Below are 11,658 nucleotides of genomic sequence, written 5' to 3' on the forward strand. Positions count from 1 at the left end.
CTGCTTCACTACACTCCACCCCCTCTTGCCATAGCCACTCTAGCCCTGCCCCATTCTCCCTCTTCCCCTTGGACCCCAGCCAGTCTATGAGGAAATAAAATAGTGAAGAAAGAAACTGGAGGGAATGTTAATGACGGCTGCTTCTTCCCCCTCCTTTTATACTGTGCCAGGTCCTGATGAAGTTGATATGACACCATGCATCTCTCTCCCCCTCCCAATTCTCTCTCTCTCCCCCTCTCAAATTTCCTCTCCTTCCCCTCCCAATTCCTCCTCCTCCTCCCTTTTCCAATTCCTCTCTCTCCCTCCCAATCCTCTCTCCACTCCCTCTTCCAATTCCGCTTTCTCTTCCCCCTCCCAATTCCTCTCTCTCTCTCCCTCCCTCTTCCAATCCTATCTCTCTCCCCTCTCAATTCCTCTCTCTCCCCTCCCAATTCATCTTCCTCTCTCACACCCTCTTCCAATTCCTCTCTCTCCCCCCTTCCCGATTCCTCCTCCTCTCCTCCCCCCGATTCTTCTCTCTCTCTCCCCCCCCGATCGCTCTCTCCTCTCCCCCTCCCGATTCCTCTCTTCTCTCTCCCCCTCCCGATTCCTCCTCTCTCCCCCCCCAATTCCTCCTCTCTTTCTTCATCCTTGCATGAGAGCTCTTCCTCTTCCTCTTCTCTCCCCCTCCTATTCTCCCCTCTCCCTCTCCCTGTGCCCTACCCACCTCACTACTACTCTGAACATGATAGCTGGGTTAGTTTTCTCCTTCTATGTTTTTGGATCAGATCAGACATTCACGCCATCGCATCGAAGTAACATTGTAAGGTCGAAGGACACACGCATGCTGGCATTCCTCAGTTAACGGTTCGGAAGTGCTTGTGTTTTTTGTAATGGGTAAGACTACCCCCCTGTTTACATTGACTGATTCTCAGTACAGCTGTATAACCCATATAAACCCTGTGTCCACTTTTATTAGCAGCAGGAGTCTTTTGAAATACTCGGCTGACGGTGGGTTGCATGCCAGACAGAGCTTGTCAGTGTGTAATCCGCTCTGCTCTCAACATATCTCTTTGTCATAGTTCCCTATCCACAATGGACTCACACATGCTGAAAGGAAGCAGCTTCTCCCTGACTGCGTATCGGGTCTTTGCAGGAACATATGTTTTGAACACACCCACAAAGGACTTGTCCAAAATAGGTTTGTTGCTAGCCGTGTTGGTGCTGTTTGAAAGAGTCCATGCAGTGCTGCCGTCCTTGCCTTAGTTATAACCATGCATTAGTGTGGGCGGAAGCAGTGTTTACTGCTGTAGTCACACACCCAACACACACACACCACACACACACACACACACACACAACACACACACCACACACACACACACACACACCACACACACACACACCACACACACACACACACACACACATCATTACTCATGCTTTCTGCCCTCCCAGGTCCCGGCTGTGGTTTCCTCATGGAAAAACATGACGACATGAAATGGCGTCTTGCTCTGAAGATGGAATGCTTCTTTCCGCTGTGAACGTCCCGTCGACCCGGGATGTTTGATTGTCAGAGGAGATATCAATCACAGATGTGTGCTTGTTTACTCGTAGCATCTGACCTAGCTAGCTAGCCGAGTGAATCTTCCCGCTCAGGCTAGCTGACAGCATTAGCAGGCAGGAATGCACACCTATATCAGCAACARAAGCCCTTTGTTTTCTAAGGCTTTTATATCGAGGTGAAGTTCACTCAGTCAGTTATACCTGTTCGTTCCTTTGTTTCTGGCTCTGTTGTTGCTCAGACTGTAACACCTTTTATCAGGTCAAATTAGCAATGACTGATGGGATTTTTTACCTTTTTCTGTCATGCTAAAACCTGACTTGTAAACGTACACCACACCTTCTGATAATACAGTATGTTCTAGATCAATCACACAGTGACCTGTAGTAATCATTCCTGCATTACCCCACCCTTAACCTGTTTGGGATAGGGGCAGTATTTTCACGTCCACCCTTAAGCCTCAAAAGTTATGTTTCGTTTAAAATGGGAACCTACCCATTTTTACATTGAGTTCAACATCCAACATCTGTGGTGAAAATGAAGGGAGAAGAAGGCCCTACTGGAGTTAGCTAGCTGTGTTCCTCTCTGCAGAGGGGGTCTATTGAGTTCACTAGTGGAGATCTGCTCTATTCCCTCAGAGGAGGAGAGACAGGAGGAGGAACAGTGGGAGTGGGCTTCAGAGTTCCTGGCATTAGGTGGGTCTGTGATGAGAACTCAGAGGTCTCTCTCTCTTTCACATACACACACATACTGTACATGCACACACACACAGAGCTCGGTAGCTCCGGCAGAGGGAGGAATAACATCATGTTTATTTAATGGACTGCAGGCCTAATTACTGACTGACTTGGTTGTACTTTGTTATTTTTTCTGTTTCCCCTTCGGTGCTGGATGGGAGGCGGGTTCAAGAGTTCAGAACCTCCCCGTACAAACACACACGCGTCGCACGCACACGCACGTGGGGCAGTTCAATGAAAGCCTACAGGGAATTGAGAGGCTGCCTCTGTATTCACCCTCTCTGATGAAGTCTTTCATTTTTCATGGTGACTGGATCAGCCTGTGTCACGGGCCTGCCAGGGAGAGGAGGTTGTGTAGACCATGCTAACAGTCTGTTGTCTTTCTAATATGAAGACGAATGTAATGGGTGCTTATATTTACAAGTGTGTATTATACATACTGTATGTGTGAATTGGAAATTCCCCCTGAGACACCAGAGCCAGCCATTGTCAATGGCAACCCTGGAGCAATTACGTTTCAGTGCTTTGCTCAAGGGCACATCAACAGATTTTTCACCTTGTCAGCTAGGGGATTTGAACTAGCAATCTTTCAGTTACTGGCCCAGCACTCTAACCACTAGGCTACCTTCTGCCCTGTTTCTGTTACGTAGGTAGTGAACCATGCTAACTGTCTGTCTGTCTTCCCTGTAGGTTGGGCTATGTGGACCATGCTGAGGAGTTAGCCTCTAGGTTCCTCCAGTGCTTCCCAAAGAACCGTCTGTCTGCTCAGGCAGCTCTCCAGCACGAGTACTTCAGCCACCTTCCTCCACGGCTCTGGGAGATCTCAGACAGTATGTATACCTTTACTAAGATACTGGATCTCTCTCTCTCTTTATTTAGCTTTATTTCTCTCTCTCGCTCTGTTCTCTCTCTGTCTAGAGGAGTATCTGTATCCCTACATCACTCCAATGCAATGGTCTTCCCCCCTCTTTCTATGTATTTCTCCATATCTCTCACCCTCTCTTCCCCTCTWCCCCCCCCCCCCCCCCTCCCCGCACTCTCTCCATAAAGCAGTGCAACTAGTGGTTGTTGTTGTTCATGCAGAGAGATCCTCTGTTAAAAGCCCAGATGGACCTCAGTTGTCCACCTCAAGATCTGCATTTGGATGTCTTTTCCATCTTACTCACTTGTTAAGTAAAAACAGATGAGTTCTGGTAGAGCATGATCTTCTCTCTTACATTAAGAGTCTATGAGAATAAGGGGAGTGAGAATACATACTACTCTGCTCAATGCTTTGCAACATGAAGTTGTTTATGAAAGTATTGTATTAATATGAATTATGTTGATCTGGTCAGCCACGTGCTTCATTATGTTTGTGTCAGTAGCTTCAGCCACGATATCTATGATCATATGCTATCCTTTCATGTTTTTGGCATGCTATTTTTATATCTGAGAATTAAGCAATGATATCAGGCCACACCCGGCCATGATTACAGACATCTGTGTGTGTGTCCTTTGACACTATATAAACTAGTCATTGGTGTTTATCATTATACCCCGATGAAGACAGCTTGTCTGTCAAAACGTTATTAGGTTATTAAATTATTGCGTCTGAGCTCCTAGAGTGTACGGCTCTCCTTAAATTGTTTAAGTGTTCTACTCCACTTGCCAGCACCTCGCCTAAATAGGTGTGCGTTTCTTTCACCTCTAGATGAATCTGTTACCCAGTAAACTGCACCCTACTGACAAAATGCTCTTAAACGATGCCGGATGATAATTATTTTCCTGACACTGGTCAAAGACCCAAACAAGATTACTTTGAATATAGCCAAAAAGAACGTGATAAGATAATTGTATCGGAGTCCCTTTTTGACATGCCGGGGGGTAATTCTGACCTCTCGAAAGAGCTGTTAAACTTATCTAAGCGCCAGATGAGAATGCATCTACACATAGTCACACTTAGTGATTATGTGCGTCAAGGCGTTATTCCACGGGGACTCAGGTGGCAAAAAGAACCATGATTGGGACAGCGCACAGATGATTTCTGTGAGCGCTGGTGTGCCATCCTGAACAAATGCTCTATTGATTTAATGACATTAATTGTTGACCAATTGAACAATGATTTTATTCACAAATGGATAACACGATTGAAGAGAAACGCACAGCTCTGCAAGGAGCTGTTAATGATGATGGCATATTCAATGAACTGATGAAAACTAACCAAGCGCTCCAGGACAAGTTGTCTACAGAAATAAAGGAACTTAAAATCAAGAAATTCTAACCCTTCTGGAGAAACCCTGACAAGAGGTCATGCTCCTCCTCTCCATGACAGACGCAGGAGGGATGCCGCTTACTTCTATCCACCTCGTCTGACCAACGCTCTACAACCAGCGCCTCATCCGCTTCCAGTGGCAGTTTTTTATCCAACGAGAGACTGTGGCGACGGAAGCGTAGAGGTGGCCGCGGACACGCGCACCAACGAGATGCCGCACCCAACCCACACGGTCCCAGAACCCACGGGACTAAGTGTCTTCAATTTATCAAGCAAGATATTGAGCCCTGCCCATGTCTCCTTGCTTAATAAAGGGTTATATTTTGTGCCTACAACTCAGTGCAACGATTTCGATGTTAAGGTAGACATGTTTAAGTTTTTTAGAAACATCCGTTTAAGGGAATACTTTAGCTTCCCTAATCGTGATATTTCTACTGAACATGTAGGCCGCCCATTCTCCGACTCCTTTTTGATGTACGAGTTATTTTCTACCTCCATCCAATCGCAATCACTCTATTGTGACGTATTGCAGACTCGTTGAAGAAGATGTTGTTCATCTCCTTAAGAACAAACAGGAGTACATATCTTTCCATAATTTACGTAAGGATGAAAAACAAGCTTTGCTTGATTTACAATCCAATACGTCAGTCCTTACCCGCCCTGCTGATAAGGGTGGGCTGGTTGTACTCATGGATAGGGCTGTTTATGTAATTTAGTGTCATAGACAGCTGTTTGACAACACATTTTACAAGAAACTCAGAAGTGACCCCACTGCCCAATTTCAGAACACCATCTTTACTGTCCTAGATGGGTATGTAAGTTCTGGTCAGATAACCAAAAAAGAACATGACTTTTTGGCTATTCAACACCATAAAATTGCTACTTTCTATACTTTGCCGAAATTACACAAGACTGCTACAAAACCTCCAGGGCGCCCTATTGTAGCGGGCATTGATGCAGTAACAGCCCCTATTGTAGCGGGCATTGATGCAGTAACGGCCCCGCTATCAACTTTTGTTGACTTTTTTATTAGAGCACTCGCAGAACAGCTCCCTTCCTTTGTAAAGGACACCGGCAGTATGATCTCAGAACAGCTCTCCTCCTTTGTAAAGGACACCAGCAGTATGATCTCAGAAAGCTCCTCCTTTGTTAAGGCAACAGCAGTATGAATCCAGAACAGCTCCCTCCTTTGTAAAGGCACCGCAGTATGATCTCAGAACAGCTCCCTCCTTTGTAAAGGACACGACAGTATGATCTCAGAACAGCTCCCCTCTTTGTAAAGGACACGCAGTATGATCTCAGAACAGCTCCCTCCTTTGTAAAGGACACCGGCAGTAATGATCTCAGAACAGCTCCCCTCCTTTGTAAAGGACCAGCAGTATGATCTCAGAACAGCTCCCCTCTTTGTAAAGGACACCGCAGTATGATCTCAGAACAGCTCCCTCCTTTGTAAAGAACACTCAGCAGTATGATCTCAGAACAGCTCTCCTTTGTAAAGAACACAGCAGTATGATCTCAGAACAGCTCCCCTCCTTTGTAAAGAACACCGGCAGTATGTCTCAGAACAGCTCCTCCTCCTTTGTAAGAACACCGCCAGTATGATCTCAGAACAGCTCCCTCCTTTGTAAAGGACACCAGCAGTATGATCTCAGAACAGCTCCCTCCTTTGTAAAGGACACCGCAGTATGATCTCAGAAGCTCCCCTCCGTAAAGGACACCGCAGTATGATCTCAGAACAGCTCCCTCTTTTAAAGACACAGGCAGTATGTCTCAGAACAGCTCCCCTCTTTAAAGAACACGCAAGTATGATCTCAGAACAGCTCCCTCCTTTGTAAAGAACACGCAGTATGATCTCAGAACAGCTCCCCTCTTTGTAAAGGACACCAGCAGTATGATCTCAGAACAGCTCCCCTCCTTTGTAAGAAACCGCAGTATATGATCTCAGAAAGCTCCCTCCTTTGTAAGAACCAGCGTAATGATCTCAGAACAGCTCCCTCTTTGTAAAGACACAGCAGTATGATCTCAGAACAGCTCCTCCTTTGTAAAGACACCGGCAGTATGATCTCAGAACAGCTCCCTCCTTTGTAAGACACGGCAGTATGATCTCAGAACAGCTCCTCCTTGTAAGAAAACCACAGTATGATCTCAGAACAGCTCCCCTCCTTTGTAAAGACACAGCAGTATGATCTCAGAACAGCTCCCTCCTTTGTAAAGAACCAGCAGTATGATCTCAGAACAGCTCCCCTCCTTTGTAAAGGACACCGGCAGTATGATCTCAGACAGCTCCCCTCCTTTGTAAAGACACGCAGTATGATCTCAGAACAGCTCCCTCCTTTGTAAAGAACACCGGCAGTATGATCTCAGAACAGCTCCCCTCCTTTGTAAAGACACACAGCAGTATGATCTCAGAACAGCTCCCCTCCTTTGTAAAGCACCAGCAGTAGATCTCAGAACAGCTCCCTCCTTTGTAAAGAACACCGGCAGTATGATCTCAGAACAGCTCCCCTCCTTTGTAAAGAACACCAGCAGTATGATCTCAGAACAGCTCCCTCCTTTGTAAAGAACACCAGCAGTATGATCTCAGACAGCTCCCTCCTTTGTAAAGAACACCGGCAGTATGATCTCAGAAAGCTCCCCTCCTTTGTAAAGAACACCAGCAGTATGATCTCAGAACAGCTCCCCTCCTTTGTAAGAACACCGGCAGTATGATCTCAGAACAGCTCCCTCCTTGTAAAGAACACCGGCAGTATGATCTCAGCCAGCTCCCCTCCTTTGTAAAGACACCAGCAGTATGATCTCAGACAGCTCCCTCTTTGTAAAGGACACCAGCAGTATGATCTCGAACAGCTCCCCTCCTTTGTAAAGGACACGCAAGTATGATCTCAGACACAGCTCCCCTCCTTTGTAAAGGACACCAGCAGTATGATCTCAGAACAGCTCCCCTCCTTTGTAAAGGACACCGGCAATATGATCTCTATTATTGAATCTCTTGACCCTCTCCCTGATAATACTTTGTTAGTTACTTTTGATGTTGTTATACACAAATATTCCATACGAGGGCGGTATTGAAGCTATGGAACATTTTCTTCTGCAACGTGACCCCAATTAACTACCTTCCAGTGCATGCATTATAACATTGTCTGAAATAGTACTCGCACACAAGTACTTCATGTTTCTAAATGATTTCTTTATTCAGACAAAGGGTACCGCTATGGAATCCTCCATGGCTCCTAACTTTGTATGTGGGTTACATGGAGAAACATTTGTATGTCGGTTACATTTTCATTCCTCTCAAAAATGTTTTCTTGCCTAACATTATTATTTGGAAACGGTATATTGATTATATTTTTGTTCTATGGAGGGGTGATGCAAAACAGCTCCAGGCATTCCATGCTTTTCTTAACTCTTGTTCTGAGCATCTGAGATTTACTATGTAATCGAACAGATGTCAAATCAGTTTCCTTGATCTTCTGATCTTGTGTGAGGATAATGTTCTATACACTGATCTTTACAGGAAACCTACTGATCGTAACAGTTTGTTGAGGGGTGATAGTTGTCACCTGTTTCCCTTGAAAAACAGTTTGCCCTACAATTCTGTAGGAATTTGCAAAATTTGCAAAAAAAACAATCAGATTTAGACAGAAATATGGCTGAGACGCAAAGAAAATTCAAGGAGAGGGGGTACAAAATGGTCAGATTAATACTGTCATTGAGAAAATTCAAAACAAACCGAGACAGGATCTTTTTCAAGGGCAGTCTCACAAAAATAAGCATTCTTGCAACTACCCGCTATTCAAAGTGCTCTGAACAAATTAAGGGAATCATTCACAAACATTGGCACATTCTAAGATCTGATGACAGTATCGGTAATGTGTTTTCGGACCCTCTCTTGGTCGTGTTCTTGTGGGGCAGAAATCTCAGAGATCAATTGGTAAACTCTGATTTACCACCACAAAATATCCCTGCACAATGTCTATTTGCGCCCCTACTGGATGGAAACTACAAGTGTAACGGCTGTGCATAATGCAATGTCACTTACAAATGTAGATCCTTCAAACACCCCCAAACAGGGAAACAGATCCCAATCAAAGGTGTTATTTATCTTAGAACTTGCGTACCCAGTTGCGGTCCACTTTTTGGAAGTGAACCACTCGATTTCGTCCCTACGTTATATCGGCATCGAACATGTCACCCTCCCTAGGAGAGGGGGTGACCTCGACAATTTATTGTTAAAACGAGAGGCTGCCTYGATCTTTAATTTAAAGACCCTTGCTTCCCTCGGGCTCAACGTAGACTTTGATCTGAAGCCATTCTTGTGATTTTGCTTTTGTAAATGTTTGTAGGCCTACAGTATGCATTATGTACTACAGTAAGTTATTGCATCTGAGCTCCTAGAGTGTGCGGCTCTCCTTTAATTTTTCAAGATATGAAACAAGACCTCAAGGAGGCAGTCATCACATACAACAGGTATGTATATAGGCAACTACCAAAATAAAGGAAACACCAACATAGTGTATTAATAGGGCGTTGGACCACCACAAGCTACCAGAACAGCTTCAATGCACCTTGACACAGATTCTACAAGTGTCTGGAACTCTATTGGAGGGATGCGACATCATTCTTCCACCAGAAGTTCCATCATTTGGTGTTTTGTTGATGGTGGTGAAAAATGCTGTTGCAGGCGCTGCTCCAGAATCTCCCATAAGTGTTCAATTGGGTTGAGATCTAGTGACTGAGACACACACACACACACACACACACACACACACAACACACACACACACACACACACACCACACACACACACACACACCACACACACACACACACACACACACACACACCACACACACACAACCACACCACACACCCACCCCCTTTAAACCCCTATGCTCCTTTGAGACCCCTCTTTCAAAGTCACTGAGATCTCTTCTAGCCATGTTAGCCAATAATTTATAATTTTTTTTAATTTTCTTATGACAATACCCAACCTGGCATACTACATGACAGTTCAGTTGCCATAGAATCAGAACAGGACATTCAACTGTGTCATTCAGAGATGACATACTACCCATATTATTAGACTAGAAACACAGATACATACAGAGCCAATCCTATCTGTTCACCCCTCTCATCACCAGTGTCAAAGCCCAAAGCCTGTTCAGATAGTTTCATAGGAGCTGCATTGGGACCGGCTGCCAGAGACAACCCACCACAGGCTGGTCATTTTAATATGAGAATCATTCTCATTTTAAATTCCCAGATGAGGATTATTGATCTCTATTAATCCTGTTATCAGCAGGCCACAGTAGGTTGTTCTGTTAGGAGAAGCAGGAGATCTGCGGCGGTCACCGGGCTGGGAGAGATGGTGGCTCTCTTTGGCTTTTAACAACACACACCACAACACACACAACACACACACCACACACACACACACACACACACACACCACACACACACACACACACACCACACACACACACACACACACACACACACAACACATGCATATGCACACACACACACACATGCATATGCACACACACATGCAGGCATGATTGCACGCTCTCTCGTCTCTACAACACCACACACACAACACACACACACACACCACACACACACACACACACACAACACACACACACACACACACACACACACACACACACCCACACACACACAACACACACACACATAAGCAAACAACCAACACAAAGAGGCAGGCCTTTTGATTGATGAGAAGATATAGTCAAATTAAAACTGTTATACTGTATAAATGAGGTCCTTGGTGGATCAAACTGTAGCAGCAGGGAGGGAGGGAGGAATGAAAGGAGGGAGGGAGAGGATAACAATGGTGGTGGAGGAGGGGAAGCGGAGGAGAAATTACTCTGAAGAGAAGGAATAAGAGAGTAAAATGAAGGGATCATTGTTATCCTGGGTGTTAGCCTGTACGAAACAGTGGTGATGTTGTTTTGTGCAGCACGGTAGACGGCAGCAAGAGAATAGAGACTGATGGGAATGGCCAGCCCATGATACACTGGGAGTTAAATCTGACTGTCAGAACTCTAACACTAACTAACATGAGCTTTACATTCATTACAACACCACAGATATGAAGAAAGAAACATAGCACACACACAACACAGCACACAACACAACACATATGTATACACACACACACAACACATTTATACACACACACAGCGTGTTCAACATTAAAGACTGAATCTTTATTAGTGTTATCTGGCTAGGGACTGAAGGAGAACATGGTTTTATTCAGCCACAATGCACTCCGTTGTTCTAAATGTGTTGGAATTATAGAGACAATAGCTAGACAGATTTATTATGAACAATGGGAAGAATTACAGGATCATATAGACTTCCCAGTCCCGTGGGGGGGGGGGGGGGGGGGTGATTGGATTGTGACATTTAACAGAAAAACACTGTGGGAATCTGAGACAGAAGGTACTGTACAATAATATTGTCCTTGACTCGACCTTCGCTGTATTACGGACTCTGATATCTCGCTGTATTACGGACTCGGATATCTCGCAGTATTACTGACTCTGATATCTCGCAGTATTACCTGACTCTGATTATCTCGCTGTATTACGGACTCGGATATCTCGCTGGTATTTACGGACTCGGATATCTCGCTGTACTACGACTCGGATATCTCGCTGTATTACGGACTCTGATATCTCGCTGTATTACGGACTCTGATATCTCCACAGTATTACAGACTCTTTGATATCTCGCTGTATTACGGACTCTGATATCTCGCTGTATTTAGCTGACTCGGATATCTCGCTGTATTACGGACTCGGATATCATCGGCAGTATTACTGACTCTGATATCTCACAGGTATTACGGACTCGGATATCTCGCAGTATTACTGACTCTATTCTCACAGTATTACAGGACTGAATCTCACAGTATTACAGACTCTGATATCTCACAGTATTACAGACTCTGATATCTCACAGTATTACAGACCTCTGATATCTCACAGTATTACAGACTCTGATATCCTCGTCTGCTATTACGGACTCTGATATCTCACAGTATTACAGACTCTGATACTCTCTAGTATTACAGACCTGAACTCACAGTATTACAGGACTCT

At 44.9% G+C, this 11,658-nt stretch overlaps 1 long non-coding RNA gene across 1 annotated transcript in view; it reads left to right on the top strand.

The window, feature by feature from the left end:
• LOC112073146 (uncharacterized) overlaps positions 1 to 3,104 on the top strand; it is a 7,206-nt gene extending 4,102 nt beyond the window's left edge. Inside the window, exon 3 of the long non-coding RNA XR_002894475.2 lies at positions 2,971 to 3,104. This is a non-coding gene — a long non-coding RNA (uncharacterized lncRNA). The remainder of the gene's footprint in view (positions 1 to 2,970) is intronic.
• Positions 3,105 to 11,658: the final 8,554 nt, after the last annotated feature.

This window comes from Salvelinus sp. IW2-2015, unplaced genomic scaffold (assembly GCF_002910315.2).
Source record: "Salvelinus sp. IW2-2015 unplaced genomic scaffold, ASM291031v2 Un_scaffold2163, whole genome shotgun sequence".
Classification (NCBI taxonomy): Eukaryota; Metazoa; Chordata; class Actinopteri; order Salmoniformes; family Salmonidae; genus Salvelinus; species Salvelinus sp. IW2-2015.